At 38.5% G+C, this 19,963-nt stretch overlaps 1 long non-coding RNA gene across 1 annotated transcript; it reads left to right on the top strand.

Moving 5' to 3' along the window:
• The first annotated feature begins 4,557 nt into the window (after positions 1–4,557).
• Positions 4,558–14,657, top strand: LOC131736944 (uncharacterized). Its single transcript, XR_009328534.1, has 3 exons — positions 4,558–8,968; positions 10,331–12,140; positions 12,416–14,657. It is a non-coding gene; the product is annotated as an uncharacterized LOC131736944 (long non-coding RNA).
• Positions 14,658–19,963: the final 5,306 nt, after the last annotated feature.

Consider the following 19,963-nt stretch of genomic DNA (forward strand, 5'->3'; position numbering starts at 1 on the left):
GTGTCAGTGAATACGGGATCAATCTGTGGTCTGCTACTATCATGTCTGCTTGAAATGGAAAAGGTGAACTCACATTGAGAGACTGGGTTTCACAACTCCAGTTATTCTCCTAGAGTGGAACTCCTTAACTCATAAACAAGACAGATTTCCAGTCTCACCACGTCTCTCACCATGTATTAATGCTGTAATATTTGAGAGGATGTGTGGACATATGAATAGATTGCTAAGAAAGACAAGCACCTCGTATTTTTGATTAGATGGGGATTAGCATTAGCCTTGACTGCGGAATGCTTCCACGATCTGCGTATTGGAGGAAAGCGGAAGCGTTGGAAGATCTGGAGTAGTGCAGGTCCAGATTTAAACTTAACTAAAGCAACTTGCATGCTAGAACAGTGAGTAGATCTGAAGAGGGAGCAGAGATCTGCTGCAGGGAGGAGCAATTAACAGTAGAGGATGGGATCTGCTGGATGGTGCAGAGATCTGAGGAAGTAAACAAAGAAGTGCTGTCAATAATGAGCGGTGGTCTGCTGTAGAGAGAGATCTGCTGAAGCAGTGATCTGTTATTGTGAATGGTGGACTGCCATTGGTAGAGCGTGGTGGTCTGCTGCAGAACGCCGATATCTGCTGAAGCAGGGATCTGTAATAGTGAATGGTGGATTGCCATCGGTAGTGTGATGATCTGCTGTAGAGCACAGACATCTGCTGAATGCGGTGGATATTGGACTGTGAGTTAAACTGATTTAGATGAAGCCAGAGATGGAGAATACATAGAGCTGAGGCTGCTGTAGAACCTAAGAGGATGAAGAATCCACTGCTCTGAGGCTGTTGAAATATCTATAGATTTGGTCAGGAGCAGTCCGCCTCAAAAGGGGAGGGGGGTAAGAGTTGAAATTGAAGAATGTCATTTGATATAGATAGACAGAGGATGAGGCAGGAGGGGAACTCCCGAGAATCCATCCGAGTGAGAACTGCGGGAATAGATAGAAAAGCTGTAGTGTCCGAGCTTCGCAGCGAAACCAAACTGGTTTAATGTATAGAGAGAGAGCTTGTGGTATTATACTGCCATCCAGAGGTTATGATTGGAATTACATCATTGACCTGAGTGAATCAGGGTATAATCCAAGAAGTTATTACGATTAAAATCCTTGTCTATGAAGAACAACATTTGCTTATTCCTTTAGATTTGTATAATAAATATTCTAGACATGTTTAGGACAGATAGTCATGAATGGAAATAAGTTAACGCAATATTTAGATGTTATGGTTCGGCGCGTTGAATTCGTCTCTGCCAGTTGTGAAAGTGCAGCAACAGGAAGCCGGAAGATTGCGGTGCTGAGGCGCAGAGCACGCAGAGCCTGATGAAGCTGCCTGGTCACCATGACAACTTACCACTCCCCGCAGTCACTCAATAAGGGCGTTGCCGTGGTAACCATAGTCTGTGAGGCGCCGGTGGAAAAGTTACAGTACAATAGTGTAGTTGGAGAATGTTGTGACCAGTCGAGTCACGAGCCGCCACTAGTTACAAATTGAGTTTAGAATGGGCTGGATACGTCTTTAAAATGTTGAACGTAGCTGATGGAGGTCCAGGGCAGGATCTTCTGATGAAACGGTAATTGTGCTGGCTCAGTGGGAGCGGGGGGAGGGGCGTCGGATTGCAAGCGAGGAGTAAAGAAGGATTAAGCCGACAAAACTTCGTGGTAGAATTAAATAGAGCTAAGGTAAGGCAATCGCAGACAACGGGAATGTCGATGTCATGTCGAAGGAGCTTGGAAGTTTAACGGAGGACCAGACTTTCTGATAAAGTTGCAGACAAGTTGAGTATTGAAGCTGCGGTTTGGACGGCTATGAAGCCGAGGTGGAGACCGGATGGAACAGGAAAGAGTAACGTTGGAGCTCTTGGAGCCGAAAAGAGAAGCTGACTGAAAAGAAAGATCACCTGAGCAGGTAAAAAAAATGATTGATAATATCTTGGCAGCGATGTGCAGAGAAACGACCTGCGTGAGCGAGGCAACGAAGTTTAGATATTAGAGGTGAAGCACGAAACGACGGCGTCTGAGCGTTTGCTAAAAACGAAACACTAGACAGAAAAGGTGCAGGTGATCAGGTCTTAAATAGTAAATAGAACTAATTAACTGGAGATTAGAAAATTGAAAGATTAGAGATTAGCAGCCCCCCCAGCTTCACGCCCCCCGAACCTCGCAAGCTAACATTTATTGTGCTACAAAAATCCAATATCCTCTTGTTTGATTTCCTGGTACAACATTAGCATATTAATAACTCATTACATTTTGCAAAATGATATGAAAAGGAAAAAAGAACCCTGTATTAAATTCAAATTCAGTGAAAGAGGGGGTACAATTATATTGTGTTCCACCATAGCATAGATGCAAACCAAGTTTGCTGTACCTGCACACGGCCAACATTAGATGTCATTAGAATATTAAATGTGCTACTGAAATTGAATATTTTCCATACTTGAGACGGAGAGGTAATCATTGGTATATGTCTTGTTTGATGTATTGTCCTGCTCCTAGTGAGAAATCAAGTGGTGGAACAGATTGCTTTCTTGGTGTTGGTTTAATTGGCAGAACTGTTTCTCTGTTGCTTATTTGATGCTACATATTAATAAGTAAAAAACAAAACAAACGCTATTTTGTACATAATGCTAAATGTAGCTATCTGGATTATTTTAATTAAACTCAACAATAAAACATGTGCACTCTGTTTTGTCACAAATAAAATCTGTGTTATTTGATTATGGACGTTTTTTGTATTAATCCTTAGGCAGTGGTTATTTCAGTAACAGTCCCCAGTCTGCTATCTAATTAATTAATCAAACATAACAAAAAAATAACCTGAAGGGAAACTATATAAACAACATACTTATGAATTACAAATCCATAACATGCTCTGTGTTAACAGCCATCAACAATTCCGTCGTAGTCATTTCTTATCAGTATGCAACAAAAGATATAATTTCAGCTACTGAAAAATGAAGGGCTGCTCTGTTTAATAACTGTACAGTTCTCAAAGTTTAAAAAAAAAAAAAAACAGGGTCTGGAGTAAACAGACTAAGAGAGTCATGCCGACACAGATTGCTGTACGGCACATTATTTACTCAGGTTAAGGAATTGTTTACCCTCATTACTGTAAATTAAAAATGTTCACATGTTATCTTACAGTTTGCTACTCTTCTGGTCTAAAAATGCATCACAAGGCAATGTTTTATAAATGGAAGTGCGTATTGTTTTTTTTTTTTCTTCAATGGGTGGACCTTAACAAATGCTTTAATCAAAAGTGTTTAATCAAGTATTTCTGGCCACTATAAATCTGCCAGAAATGTATATTGTCCATTTTAATCTTGTGGCAGGATAGCGTCACGGCCCAGGAATGAAAGACTCAGAGACAGAAGCTGCCGTTTAAGCACTGTTGTGGATGTCTTTTATACAAAAGACACAAAGAAACAAGGGCCAAACTACGAAGTTCCCCCAAAACACAGTTTACAAACTCGCCTACCTACACTCCCTCCCCCAAACAAAGGGGGTTAATAGTAGCATACCAGTGATTTAAAATGTGGACTAGAAAATCCTGTAAATCTGTACTAACTTAATCCTGATTGCAGCGTACCAAACAGGTGATCCCGGTAAATCCTGTAAATCTGTACTAACTTCATCCTGATTGCAGCGTACCAAACAGGTGATCCCGGTAAATCCTGTAAATCTGTACTAACTTAATCCTGATTGCAGCGTACCAAACAGGTGATCCCGGTAAATCCTGTAAATCTGTACTAACTTCATCCTGATTGCAGCGTACCAAACAGGTGATCCCGGTAAATCCTGTAAATCTGTACTAACTTAATCCTGATTGCAGCGTACCAAACAGGTGATCCCGGTAAATCCTGTAAATCTGTACTAACTTCATCCTGATTGCAGCGTACCAAACAGGTGATCCCGGTAAATCCTGTAAATCTGTACTAACTTCATCCTGATTGCAGCGTACCAAACAGGTGATCCCGGTAAATCCTGTAAATCTGTACTAACTTCATCCTGATTGCAGCGTACCAAACAGGTGATCCCGGTAATTGAATTACCTAATCGGAACAAGCGGAATATGTTAAACCGATAATGGGGACTAACCTACAGCTATGGCCAAATGTTTTGCATCACCCTATAGAATTAACACATTTTGCTTCATAAAGCCGATTGAAACCTACTGAATTATGTTATGCTAATATATTAAATTACATACCGCTTTGTAATTTTCCATATGCTTAAGGAAAAACTGACAAATCAAAAAATGTGGCATTTTAAAATCCAATATGAAATACTGTACTACTATTATGGCTTCCGGTAGACTTTTGTGATATCCTTTTGTAGTTTCTTTGATTACATGATGTTAAATAAATGTTCATATAGTTTTTTTTAATGATGTCTCAATCCTAAAATTCTAAGGTGATGCAATACTTTTGCCCATAGCTGTATAAACCCTTCTTTACTAATCTGATATGTGGAATTGAGTGTCAGATAAATATATAAAGAGGGGCTCCCGAGTGGCGCATCCAGTAAAAGCACTCGCTAGAGTGCAGGATGCGCTCTATAGCCTGGACGTCGCCGGTTCGAGTCCAGGCTATTCCACAGCCGACCGTGGACGGGAGCTCTGAGGGGGCGGCGCTCAATTGGCCGAGCGTCGTCCGGGGGGAGGGAGGGTTAGGTCGGCCAGGGTGTCCTCGGCTCACCGCGTACCAGCGACCCCTGTAGTCTGGCCCGGCGCCTGCGGGCTTGCCTGCAAGCTGCCCAGAGCTGCGTTGTCCTCCGACGCTGTAGCTCTGAGGCGGCTGCACAGTGAGTCTGCAGAGTGTAAAGAAGCGGGTGGCTGACGGCACACGCTTCGGAGGACAGCGTGTGTTCATCTTCGCCCCTCCCGAGTCAGCGCAGGGGTGGTAGCGGTGAGCTGAGCCTAAAAATAATTGGGCATTTCAAATTGGGGAGAAAATAATAAAAACTGATTGGCAACGACTAAATAAAAAAAAAAAAAAAGATAAATATATAAAGGGATCCCTGTACAAAAAGAAAGACACATTTTATTACATCAAACATATTAAAGCAAAAATAAATGTCATGTATTTTTGTACACATTTCAAACTGGCAGATCACTTGCATTTTAAGCTGCCGACATTACTGCATAGACACAGAAATGTTTACTTGCGTGATAATGGACCATTAGTTGTTTATAGTTAAAGCATATTAACTGAAATTGTATTGCGTTAAACTGAAAATATATTACCTTATTGTGCAATACTGTATTCTCATGGATCTGACTGCCTGAAAGTGACCGGCATAAGAAATGTACGGAATAAAGTTTCAGATGTACTAGTCATTTCGGGGGAAAAATGCAGCTGTCTCTGCAAAACATTTTAAGCAGTAAATGCTTAAGATGAGCAAGCATACTAAGTTAGTCTTATCCTTCACAGTACTACATGAATCCACTTGAACAGGATCATCATGAATCTGATTTGGTACGCTGCAATCAGGATCTTATTTAGTTTGATTTAGCAGATGATCCACCTGTGATGATTAACTTCTGGTATGCTGCAATCAGGATTAGCAGGTGTACTAAATTAAGTCCAATCAAGTGGACTAAACCTGCTTAATCCACTATTAGACCCATCAAGTGGACTAAATTTGGTATGCTCCAATTGACCCAGGCTGTCTCCCCTTTTTCTACATGTGGCCATCCCCCAATTAGCACCCAATTGTTGCCAGGCACAGATTTAACCCCATCCCTGCCAACCTTACATTCCCACACACACTATTTACATCTGCAGAGCTTTCGCTCTGCCACAAATCTATATTTATTGTTCAAATAAATTTAATCAACATGAATTCAAGGTTATGTGAAAAGGGTTAGATTCTCAAAGCTGTGTAATACAAATTGTATTTTTATGAAGTAAAAAACACTGAATAAAATTCAAAAATAAATATTAAAAACATTCAGACTACTTGCAAACCCCAATGTCTGAGCTGTTTCTTTCTGGTTTGGAAAATGTATTGGGTGTGATTTTCCTTTCTGAAAAGTATGCGCTAATCACAATTTGTTGTACATTTGGAGAATATAGGACAAAATGCTTTCCAAGTTCAAACTACTCAATCCAATTAGGGACTGTAATATTTCCTTCGGTCTCTAGGGATTCTGAATAGTCACTGGTCTCCTCCAGCACACAGGGCAGCAAAGCTCAGCAGCACAGTACTATTACCAGCTCCATCACTAACTGCGTTGGGGCCAGCAGCTCTGATTGTATACAAAGGAACAGCAATAACTTTTCTTGATAAACCTTATAGTGTGTAAGAACATATGTTTGACTATTAAACATTTTTACATTGCTGTTTTTATTTACTTTTAATTGATTCACTGATACCTTACATCCCTTCTACTCATTCCCCCTAAAATAAGAATGTAAAGCTAAGAAAAGTTTCAGGCAGGAAAACTCTAAATACTCCTGCAAAAATGATCATTTGATTCGTATCAAAAGTCAAGCAGACATTGGATTCATGAGATAACTCCCACATCCTTGTCAACCTACAAATAGTGGCAGCTACTTATTGTACATTTAAGCCTACCGCTCTTTCCGGTCTGCTGTGAGTTTACCTCCTGCTCCCCAACCTAAATCAGATCTTCCACATTACCATAAGAACATAAGAAAGTTTACAAACGAGAGGAGGCCATTCGGCCCATCTTGCTCGTTTGGTTGTTAGTAGCTTATTGATCCCAGAATCTCATCAAGCAGCTTCTTGAAGGATCCCAGGGTGTCAGCTTCAACAACATTACTGGGGAGGTATTGGTGGTCAAACTGCCTCCCTGCCTATCTCTCAGCGCTGGTTGGGAGATGACAATGAAGATTTCAAAGCAGCACCCAAAAGGTAAGCATCAAAACCAAGCAAGTCAAAATGCAAGGCTCAATGTACAGAGGTTTCAGACCAATGGAATCTACCACAAGTTACTTGTTTTCATATTCTTCCGCCTCAACTTTCCTTCACAGGTTTATTTATGAATTCACTATTGGTGGCACCTTAGGGACAAGTCCTACCACCAAATAAATGATTGATGTGATGCACACCCATTTGTTATATAGCCCTCAACTGTTTAGTTTTGAAAGAAACTAACATTTATCAAACATTGATTTTTATTTTAAAACATATCGGTACAACACTAGGTTAAAGAAATCTCTGTTTAATCCATGTTTTTTTTATAGTCTTGCACTTACTTGATCATGTGGCAGAAGGGGGTCGGTATGCTGACGAGAGAGTCATTTGGTTGGGGGGTGGTGCCATGCAATGTTTATTTTATTTAATCTCCAGCACAATTGTGCTGTTTTTTTCTGATTTTAGCTTGTCCTGGGTGGCTTCTTATGGTGAGCAGTTTTTAATATTGTACTGCAGGTACCTAAAACAGGACTAATTCCTTCTACTGTGTTCATTATGTACATATATTTTTTCATGCACAAAATACACACTGTGAATAATTACGTATATTTGTTATATTAATTTTCATATGGCCATCCATTTTTAATATATATTTCAGTATAAAAGAGCCAATTTTGTTGTATTTAAAATATATTTTATATGTTTTACCATATTTAAACAGACCATTTAAAATAGCTTACACATATATTTTAAATATATGGTTCTTCCATTTGGGATATCATTAACCTGACTAGCCTGCTGTAAATGATATTGATTAAACATTTACCCACAGGGATGTCAAGGGTGTTTATTATCCCTTATACATAGTTATTTATTTAAATGTAACCTTTATTTAACCAGGAAAGTCCCATTGAGATTAAAATCTCTTCAAGGGAGATGTAAAGCGGCACTTTACCCTGGTGATTGTTTATTTCTTTAGATGTAATTTGCACATTTATTATTAACTTAGTTTATGTGTTATTGTAGTTATATGTTAATTTCACTTAATTGTATTATTCAAATGTTATTTATCATGTTCCTTTTGTTGTGTGCTTTGTTTGTTAATATAAATTGGTTGTCTTTTGCACTGATTGTCACTGCTAAAACACCCTTCATCTAATCAGTCAGTAATTGATTTCACATGCTTTTAATGAATATCAATTGATATTAATCTCCAAGTAGGTTTAAAAGGCTCACGATACAGCTAGCGAGCAGACTGCTTTGTGTTGCGGATCTGATGCGGCTGTCGCTTTGTTTTTAAGGGCCGATTGATTTGAGTATTGTAAGCTTGCACGAGAGACTTGACTCTCGTGCAAGCTTACAGCTTGACTCCCCTTGATTGTCTGCACCGATCTTTCTGAAGCTCGCTCATATCTGTGTACTGGGACTTGTAAATAGACTCTATAGTCAATGCATGGACTTTTGGGAATGTGACAGAAGTTAAATGCCTGTTTCTTGTTTTCTTTTGTTGAAATTAAATATTTTATTTGATTCTCTTATCAGAGTTTAGAGGGGGAGGGGAGAGCATGTCTTATCTCTTTGAGTGTGTTTTCTGTGTCTGTTTTATTTGTATTGTTTTTTTAGCTTTTTTATATTCTTTGCTCCCTTGGTGTGTTTGTGCCTTCCCCACCTCTGCTGATCTTCTGTACCCTACGTTAAAAATGGTTAACTTGAGCCTACTCTTTGTGTCCTGTCTCTGCAAGAACAGCATGACGTTTTAACATCTACTCTCATGTAATGGAAATCATACTCCAGTGCCAAATATAAAGAACCTGAGTGGGTCGGTAAATTACCCCTGCAATACATTTTCACAGTCGTCACCCCTCAAGTCAATCCTCACCCCTCCTCAAGTCAGTCGTCAACCCTCCTCAAGTCAATCGTCAGGCATCAGTCCTCCTCAAGTTTTGTTTTTTTTTTCTGGTAGAGTGAGGGGTTGGACGGAGTCGTCTGAATCACCCAATCAAACAAGAGCAAAAAAACTGTCAGTGCTTCCATTGGATGAAACAGATGTGAGTGTAGCTGCTGATTGGTGCATGCGTGTTTACCTTTCTTCAGCATTTAATATGTATACTGTAAGCATTTTAAAAAACACTTTAAAAGTTCAGATGTGCAATTTCATTATTTGAATTTATTATTTGATAGCTGTCAGCACCCACGGACAAAGTCTCCAGCCAAATTCATTATCATCATTAAATCGTCTGTTCAACTGCAATTTAAATCATCCACGTTGTGGATTCTCCGTACTGAATTACATATATTGTTAATCCACAGGTTTGGATCTATGCTACATATGAAAGTGTTGATTCCTGACAAAGAACAAAAATATATAATGAAATGGTTTCCTGCAACAAGTCTGGTCCTGCACTTAGAATTCAGGTTGATTCCTTGTCTGTTTGTTTGGAAAAGTGAGCCCATCTGATGGAGGATTAAGGGGGCTTCCCTTGTCTGTATGGTTTTCCACCAGTGAATTGTTTAAAACCTTCGTAGTGCTTTATCTCATCAGGTAGAATATGTATTTTGTACATTGCCCTAACCTTTTGGTTTACTAGTTTCTTCTGTGACTAGGAACTATAGTAGAAAGAAGGCAGAGAGATAAAGATCATCCCTGCATTATTTACCTGTACACGTTACAAAAAGCAATGATAGAAATTGGAAACAGGAAAATACCATGTTAACACTTTGTATCCAGAAATAAAATATTAGACCTCTTGCAGAAATTAGCATTTAGGAAACCCACCTACATGTATATGTAAATCAAAGTGTTATATAGAGCATCACCTTGGTGTTGGGAAGGAACTTCAAAGGGGTTGGATCTTTTTTTCAAATGAGCCAAAATTAGGTCTTGGACCTGAGTTTACACGGGCACAATGTAATTCATTTGAAATACATTTGTAATATTAGAAAATAGTCATAACGATCCCTTAGAATTCTACAGTAGTCCCTAAAGGGGATAAAACAACTGGACCTCTCTGATCAACAACAACCACATATTCTGAGTGGGTGGAACAAATGGTCTCTGTTCTCAATAAACACTACATTAGGACAATCATGTTTTGCTAAATTGCATTACAATTTTTAGCATTCAATAGATATTTAACAATATTTTATATAGAAAATATCAACTAAAATGTTGTTCTGAGACATCAGACTAGATTCCCAAAGGTATTTGCTATAAAACCATCATTAGCACAACCACAATTCTAAAATGAATATGAATCAACTTGTAGAACCTTTGTGTATTTCGGGGGGCTGGAGCTGGGGCTCCTCCCTCGTGTCATCCCGCTAAAATATCTGTCACTCACCCTTTAATTACCTGTCAGTCACCCTATTTAAACTCTAGCCAGCTTCCTAATTCTCGTCTTGCTTTTCAGGTTCCTCCATCCTTTCTTCCTTCTCCACTTTGTGAAGCTCACTTCCCCACCTTAGAGGCCGACAACGTGATGAAGGTAGGTCATGGGGACCGCCGGCCAAAAACTTAAACTACATTTAGTTTTCCATTCTCCTTCTTAAATCTATTCATTTGCACCCGTGCCAGTCTCCCCTTTCAGAGAGCAAAGCAAAACTTTAGACCCCTGGCCCTCTTTATCTGTTTATTTATTTTATTCTCTTTTCCAGCGCTTTTGTTCTCCCTGCACAGATTGCGAGGCTCTCCATGTGGCCTCGGAGCGTTAGCCGAGTCTGACCTCTCTCAGTTACATGTCTCAGTAAGCCAGGGAGACCTTAGTTCGTCCTCTATCCTTAGTTTCCCCTAGTCAAGGGGAAACCCCTATTCTGTTGCTAAAGTCAGAAATACTTTATTCTAGTAGTCCCTTTACGCAGTCCCTTTTGCCTTGTGAAGTGACTACAAGCTACAAGCCCATAGCCCCTTAAACTCGCCTGCCCGCGGGCCGACATTCTCGAGAGAATATCTCTGGAACCATAATAGATACCTACCTCAAGGCTTGCTGGAAAGTGCAGCTTTAGAGCTTTCCGATGATGTATAACATGTCCGTATCAGACGTTCTAAAATTAAACTACAGCAAAGCGCAACTCAGGCTTGAGTCATGTGACCTGTCAGATCCCTAAGTTTTGTTTCTTGCCTATTACTCGGTGGCTTCAAGAGATGGCATTCTGATTCCAACGTCATTCGAAAGTGTAGGCTTTGGGCTTTCCAAAGACATCACACATGCCCAGATATGTAGTTACAGAAACTCACCATCCAGTACATTCAATAGTGCAATGCTGTATTGCACATCAAATCGGTAGGTGTGTTCAAGTGCCTCTAACTAAAAATAGGTGGAAACACATTCAATATACCATAAGAAAGCAGAGGCTTTGGGCTTTCCAATGATACCTCATATACCAGGATCAGTTGTTCCTAGAATAAACTACAAGGTCTAGAATACAGTGACGCATTCACTTGTCAGGAGACAGCAGTGTGCATTGGTGACAGTGCGTCTTGTTCATTTTGCTTAGCATAAATAACATTATAATACAATTTCCAAAAGTAAAGGAAAGGCACAAAGTAAGGATTACAAAAAAAATGAGACATGGACAAGTGTTTGTTAGGCTATTTCAGCAATGAGAACTCTGCAGGCTAACTTGGCGATGCAATTGCTGGAGGACCAGAAGTACTTCAGAAAGTTAAGTACTAGGGCTCCCGAGTGGCGCATCCAGTAAAGGCCCTCCACGTGGAGTGCAGGATGCGCCCTATAGCCTGGAGATTGCAGGTTTGATTCACTGTGTCACTGCTGACCATGACCGGGGGTTCCTAGGGGGCGGCTCACAATTGGCGGAGCGCCGCCCAGGTAGGGAGGGCTTAGGTTGGCAGGGGAATCCACGGTTCACTGCACACCATCAACCCCTGTGGCCGATAGGGTGCCCACAGTTCTGCAGTGGAGCCATCAGAGGTAAGTAAGTACTGAAGTCTCTTTACCAATGTAATGTGAACTACCTTGACTGGCACCGGCACCTGTTTGTCTCGCATTTCAAATTACATCTAGCCTTCTTAGTGTCAATAAGTACAGTACCCAGAAAACAGTGCATCATAGAGTGACCGAGAGGAGAGGAAAAGAAACTTACTGCCCAGGAGCTCCATGACATTTTATTGGAAAGTTCAGAGGGAGAAAGTTCAGGTGAAGAATTTCTTCCTTCGGATGAAGAATTGCCGATCACAAAGGGGATTGATCCAGTTTTGGATCGGTAAGTATTATTTATTTGTATTTTGTTATTTTAGTTATTTATTTTTATTTCGTTGTTTTATATTTTTACTTTAGTTAGTAGTTTTACAAAAAAAAAAATCTGTGCCGTTGACTTCACATAGTACGATTGCGTTCTGCTGCTAGCATGGTGTGTACAATGTATGTGTAAAATAATAAACACAATTATAATTATGTTTGTCCTTTTTATTTTTAGCTGTGTGTGTTTTGATAGTTTCTAATTCTATAATTCTATGTGTTTTGGTGACTCTGAATCAGACACAGAGATGCCACAGCACGCTGTCTCACAGCACAACAGGAGTAATGAGAGAGGTAGAAGGCAGACAGGCAGAAAGCAGAGAAACGCCTCCCAGTCTCCTACAAACAACACCTGCAGCAGTGATGTGGCCTGGAAAGATGAAACTGAAACACACACCCTAGTCCCCCCTCACCCTATGTTTTCACCTGTTAGAAGGCCAGGAATTCAGATTGAGCCAGCAGATAACTACAGTGTGTCAGATCTCTTCAAACTGTAATTTTCCAAAAACACAGTGAAGGGGCTATGTGAGCACACAAACAAGCAGGGAGAAAAGCAAAAACCTAAAGGAAAAAAATATCCATGGAAGCCTGTTGGATTGGGAGAGTTTTATGCTTTTGTGGCAGTGGTCATTTGCATGGGGCTGGTTAACATGCCAAATCTACAAGACTATTGGTCAACTCAGTCTGACATGTATGGATCACCATTCTCCAAACAAACCCTCAACTGATGACAATATTGGCATGACAATAACTGAGGTCCTTTTTACTTGTGGGACACTTTTTTTACTAAAATGTACATAGTTCTGTTTATTTTTTTATAAATTGTTGTTTTTGTTTGGAAACGAAAATGAAAATATGTGTCAAGGTTCCCAATGCCATAACTTTGTTATTGTTTGTCTGTTTCTTACTAAATTTGGCACTTATGTGCAGAAGCAATAAAAGTTTCATTTTGCACTATAATTTTGTCCTTGAGGTCTTTGTTCTCAGTGAGTAACAAAATAAATGATAATTTTTTGTTATGCATTTTTGTTTTGGGGGTAGTTTTATAATATATATCAATAACTGTGTGTTTGTCAGTGAAGAAAGAGAATTGTGTGGCCTTTCATTTGACGTGTGTTACATGCTTGTAATCCTTACAGAACAGGAGTTAGAAGGGATAAAATACAAATAGGTTAAATTAGATTAGTTGTTTTTTCTCTGGTTTGGTAACTTTATTAGGTGTATTTTCCTGTCTTATTCTAATGTCAATTTGGAGTATAGAGCTTGGAGAATCTAGACTGAAGTATCACAAACTTTATGGAATAAAGTTTTAAGGAATGTTTTTAAATAGTGTTTATAAACAATGTTTTAAAAAAATGATAACTAATTAACCCTCACTAAAACAGCTGTTTTGTGTGTCGGGCCCTGAAAAGCCTTATTTGCAAAAAAAATTCAGGGATGGGATATAAATGCCAATATTCTAATAACTGGAATCTAGAAGACAAGGACAGCCTTCTGAAGTGGATGCAATCAGCTGGAGAAAAGCTGACTATCAGTTGAAAGTTGAAAAACTTTCTGAGTTTCAGTTAGTAAATCCCTATGCTTGTCTTGCTGCAGATTTTAGAAAATGGTTCTAAAATGCACCACTTGCCACCAGCTTCTTCAAATATGTTATTGGGAGTCTTGGCAAAATTCTGTTTCAAAGCGTTTTTCAAAAATGTCTGCTTTAGTGCACTGGGGTTTGAGATCTGTCCTCTAAATCACTGCAGAAAGAGTGATGTAAAGAAAACGAAAACAAACAAGTGCTCTGGTTTTTCTGTTCCGTACCACATCATGGATCGTTAGTGCTGTTTTACTTTTTTGACAATGTGGGCAATAATCGTTACAATATCAGTGCACTGGAGCGGATATTTCAAAAAGAGCTTCGAAACAGACTTTAAAATAAGTGTAAAAAGTTGTTAGGATGTAAGTTCTTTACAGAATTGTCAGGCGCTATAGATGGAAGGATGGGTTTTAGCTTCAAGTTCAACAAAAACAAAAGCTGCCTACTGCACACCGCGTTTAGATTGTGTCAAAGAGGTACTGTCGTGTTGTGCAGGGTCATACAGTTTTCATGAACATGCCTTCGTTTCACATTTTTTGGAGCATCACAAGAGCACCATCTTTTGGTAGAGGACATTTTATATTTTATTATATTTCCATCAACAGATACACACTGTACTGTTAGGAGCAGATAAGTTCCCTGCCAAAAGAGAACTAAGAAGAAAAGCTGAAGTGAACTTGTGAACCTGCAGTTCTGAAGAAAATATTGCTGAACGCAGTGTTGTAATAATATATTTATAAATGTATGCTTACATGTGCATTTTTTGCTTGCTTATTTTGTTTTTGGATTTACATTTATTGTCAGTTAAAGTATTTGAAGGTAGTCTTAATTAAGCAATAGAACCCAAAGAGGGCTTTACTGTCTGGTTAGGCCCAAGTCAAAGACGGATGGTAAAGCCCTCTTTGGAGGGTTCTATTGATATTTGGAAAATGGCTGTGTTTAAAAAAAAAAAAAAAAAAAAAAAAAAAAGTTTTTCTGTTTTTGTCGTGATTTTATGTCACACTAGTTTTTGTTGCTAATAAAGACAAACGTTTTCCTTCATATTCCATGGCTTGTGAATTGTTAGTTTTTATCTACGTAAAACAATAAAAGTACCAGTAACTTTCAATTTTTTTGATTAGGATTTGAGTGCACGTTCATATATTTCTGTAAGTTTCAGTATTTAAGTCATCGTTACGTCCTAAAATGTTATTAGCAAAATTAAAATTTGAATGATTAAAAATATATTGTAGCTTACATGTGTTAATGTTGATCATGCTCTTTGTTCAGTAACTTGTTCAGTGTGTTCATCAGGCTTATCAAAGCCTCCTGGCTTTGTTAGAGAAGAGAGCACTGTGTCTGTGTTGTTATGATATGCTAAATAAAGTTGCTGAAATTAATCAGTCTGCATCCAGTTGTTAGATTTCTACAACTTGTAGTTCAAATCGGAGACTAGCCATTGACAGCAAACAACTGTTCTCGATATTTCCTGGATGGGGAGAGGGAACTTGGGTGGGATTTTCTGTTTCATTATTTGTGGTGCATGACTGTTTTGTTTAACCTTTTTATTTTTGGCTCTGTGAGCTGTCCTTTTGTCTGTCATTTTTATTTGAGAAATAAAGATTTGCAGTTACAGCTCTGAGTCTCCTTGGACCTTAGAGACCTGGCTATCCTGTCACAGAGGACCTCTACCAGAGATTAGGGACCCCATATTGACCAATCAGGTTACAGGAAATCTGCAATGTATTTTCTAATTCTACCACTTGATCTCTCACTCTGTCATGCTGTTTCAACAGCTAAACTTTCTGCTTGAATTTCCAACAGGTTATAGTGTAAATTAATAGAGCACAGTAAAGTCAAACAATAATTTATTGATAACAAACCCCACAACAACAAAAAAAATGAAAACACGTTTATTGTATAACTTGTTCAGTACAAAACAAAAACAAATTAAAAAAAGAAAGAAATACATAATCAATTCATTAAAAACATAATACTATGGTTACAATCTTAATAAAGTTGGTTATTAATAATAATAATAATAATAATAATAATAATAATAATAATAATAATAATATGTTTATTTTTATATAGCGCCTTTCACAGTGGACCACCATCACAAAGCGCTTTACAGAGGTAGGCTGTGAACTGTGCATTATATGCATAGTCACTTACAATAGGACCATGAAGCATTAAGGCACGACAGGGGATGGGTTGACATGATATAACCGCACACTTAAGGCATTATAAGGCGCAAAGCTGAGTGCCTTTAACCCTTAAGTGTGCGGTTACATCATGTCAACCCATCCCCTGTCGTGCCTTAATGCTATTATAAAACAATTATACAAAGATTATATTTATTTACTTTTTTTTTAATTAACACAGCAAATTTAAAACAATCTTTCCAATAACAGTAAATATCACTATGCACAAAAAAAAATTTCAGTGAAAAGTTGAATTAGAGTCTCATTGAATGTTAACCCTTAAAGACAGGGGGTGCCAAGTATTAGGCTATAGATGTATACCATAAACATAATAATAATAATAATAATAATAATAATAATAATAATAATAATAATAATAATAATAATAAGATTCAGCTACAACAAATAACTTTACGTCAAGATAATGCACTAAAGCTATTTTGATTCAGAGTATCAAAAACTATTTAATGATTATCTGTTTCACATTACTGTAGCTGGAATTGCTGTTCTCGTTTGTTTATTTGTTGCTGCATTTTTGTCAGGTAAAACTCACAGAATCTCTGTGTAACAAACAGAGAATCTTTGCAGCCCTGGAGCACATGGGCTTTGAGTCGGAAATCGCGTGTAACGGGGTAAGTGCATTCATTTATTACATGTATAATGGGAATTTATCTTATTCTTAATACAAGGACGAAAACGCGACTGACTTGTATCTGGGTATCGTATATCCGAGTGCTGACTGTATTCCGATTATTTGGAAACATAATTGTTTTGTTCGATGACATATCCAGTGACACTTGCAATTGGCACGTGTTAGTTTTTCTGTCAACAGACTGTACACTTTACACTTAACTTCCAAAGTGCTGCTCAAATGTTTTAAATTAAGAAGTGGTGGGACTCAAATATTTGAAATTGAAAAGTGGCAGTACTCCGTACTGGTGAGTACCACCCCATTTCAAGCACTAGTTATCATTTTGGTAAGTTCCTAGCGGACAGTGGGAATAATTAACAAAACAGGTATATTGTCAGATGTTGGACAGTGTGTGTAAACAACCGCCGTTCATATTGTAAACTAGACATAGAGGTTACATAATGGTTTTAAGTGGCTAATGCCAACATAATACCTAAAGAGCAAAGGAGCAAATGTTTAATCTACTCAATACATCAGTACATTATTTGCCTGTTTTAATCAATACATGTCAATGGCACTAGCTGACAAACTGTACTGTTCTGATTTGATTTGCCTATTCAGAAACTAGATTGTGAGGGGATTTTTTCTTCACCTGGTGGTTATCAATTTATGGAAAATAGTTTAAAATTTAAAAACTCTTAAGCCCCTTTCACACTGGCACTCCTACCTGGTCCTGGCTACCTGGGTCACAATCCTGCGTAGTGTGAAACCACGTACCTGGGTCGTACCCGGGTCCCAGCTACCCACCTCAGGATGTGGGTCGACACGCTTTGACCCCGGTTGAGCGAGACAAAATGCATGACGGCCGTTCGTGAGCCTATGCAATAACAAACAGCCACGCCTGCATGAAGGTTTCACTTCCGCAAGGAACATTTCTGTTTATTCTGTTTAGCTATATTTTTATTGGTTGAGACACAGCATTAGCCAGATTGAAGCAGGGATGTAGAAATTTGCTCTAATCAACATTTGGGCTGACGGTTCAATCCAGAGAAGCTTGGATGGAAGCGTCCATAACAAGCTGCTTCCAGGGCATTGATACGTGCATTGTGTATTTGTGTCTGTCACCCAGGTCAACCCTGCTTTATCAAAAGCAGTGTGAAAAAATCACGTAGCTGACCCGCATGACACCGGGTCCTGACCTGGCTAGAGCATGTCAGTGTGAAAGGGGCCTTAGACGTGCAGTAAACGATCCAAGCTGAGTTAAATACATTAATCTGAAGACCATGGACCACATATAAGTACTATCTAGTATACTTCTTTTTTTTTGAGAGTCTATTCCCATGACTTCTCTATAACTTTTTAAAAAGTTTGCAAAAGCTCTTAAAAATGAATTGATGAAAGGGAATTCTGGCAAGACAACACAAGCAAATATCAATTGTCATCTAAGTACATTTTATAATGAATGCAAGTAGAACATGTTATATTCAATGTCATAAGCAATAAAATAAAGTTAAACCATATGCTTCAGCATATGTTGTTCATCCATGTCCTAATTTGAAACGCTTAATCATGCAATATTTTACTAAATAGATAATATTTGTTAGTGTCTGGACAGGATGGCTGAGTGGTGACATCACAGACCAGGGAGTAAACAGAAGCACAGTACTGCAGGGTGAAGCACTGTGCATGTGTTTATTAAATAAAATAAACAGAAGCAAAAACACTTTACACAAAACAAGACATGATAGCCAAAACAAATATACAAACAAGTATCGTGCCAGTCTATCCCCAGCACAAGTAGCAATTGTTTAATTTTGTGATCTCTCTCTCTCTCTCTATGCTTCTCTGTCTGTCAAGGTCTCTGCAGATGATCAGTTTTCATTTTGAATGCTCAAGATGTGGATACAATTGTCGATTGCCAACAAGTTTTTGAACGAGTGTCTTCTGCAAAGATAAATTGGGCAAAGAGTCAGGCCTTATTAATAGGAGACTGGGGGAATGTTAAGCCTCCTGTATTACCAGCTGGATTAAGATGAAGTAGGGGAGGGGTTAAGATTTTGTGAGTGTTTTTAGGGGACGACAAAGAGGAAAATAAAAAATGGGAAGGTCTGTTAGAAAAAGTAAAGTGTAGGCTAAAGAAGTTGTTTTGGCTGCGACATTAGCTTTTCTATAGAGGCAGAGTGCTAGTTATAAATAACTTGGTGGCATCAATGTTGTGGCACAGGATGGTGTGTTTAGACCCTCCTGTGTCACTGCTGAGGGAGGTTCTGTATTGCTAGTTTTTTTGGGATGGGCTACATTGGGTACGGCAGGGGGTGCTTTATCTGCCGTTAGAGGAAGGGGGACAGGGTCTTATTGATATGGTCAGCAGAGTGGCAGCATTTCGGCTGCGATCTCTGCAGAGGATACTGTACTCTGATCAGCCAGCACCTTGGATATGTTTAGCATTTTTTAGTCAGGTTAATAGGTTGCAATATGATAAACATTTTTACTGAATAGTGAGCACTTGGATCTGTCATGTTTGCCTGCTTTTTATAAGAGTATTTTTGAGGTATGGAATGGTCAAAGTGGAGCGTGGAGAGGAGTATTTTAATTGGTATTGGTTTTTAGAGGAACCCTTGATTTTTAATAAGGTTAAAAACTTGTAATGACGGAGAGTTTTTCGTCGGCATTGCTTACCGCCAGGGTTACTAAAGTTTTATTCCTCCTACACAGCTGTTTCTGTTTCAGTTAATGATTGTGTTTCAACCTACATATTGAATTGATGATCATTAGCACCTGTTTGGTATAATTGTTTAATCATACACCTGACTATATGCCTACAAAATCCCTGACTTTGTGTAAGTGTACCTAGAAGGATTGATGCTGTTTTGAAGGCAAAGGGTGGTCACACCAAATATGGATTTGATTTAGATTTTTCTTCTGTTCACTCACTTTGCATTTAGTTAATTGATAAATATAATCTATTAACATGTCTATTTTTGAAAGCATTCTTACTTTACAGCATTTTTTCACACCTGCCTAAAACCTGTATATATATATATATATAAAATATTAGTTTGTCACACAAAAATGTATGTTTGCGTGATCTTTTGATGTGTGTGTCTCTCTCACTCTCTCTCAATTAATCAATTTGGAGATGGCCACATTACGCACAAGTTTAGATGGGTGGGGATTTAACCCCATCCACACTGCAAAACAAAAATAAAGCACTGTATTTAACAAACGCAAAACAATACATTTAAATAATAATAATAATACAAAAACAATACAAATACACATAGGATGGGGAGTACCCCATTACAGTGTCATTAAAACTATGAGAAGGTTTCTTTTCAGTAGCTCAGGACAACTCCCCCATGACACAGTATTTGTAATGAATGGTATTTTTT

Source organism: Acipenser ruthenus, chromosome 4, assembly GCF_902713425.1.
Source record: "Acipenser ruthenus chromosome 4, fAciRut3.2 maternal haplotype, whole genome shotgun sequence".
NCBI classification, from domain to species: Eukaryota; Metazoa; Chordata; class Actinopteri; order Acipenseriformes; family Acipenseridae; genus Acipenser; species Acipenser ruthenus.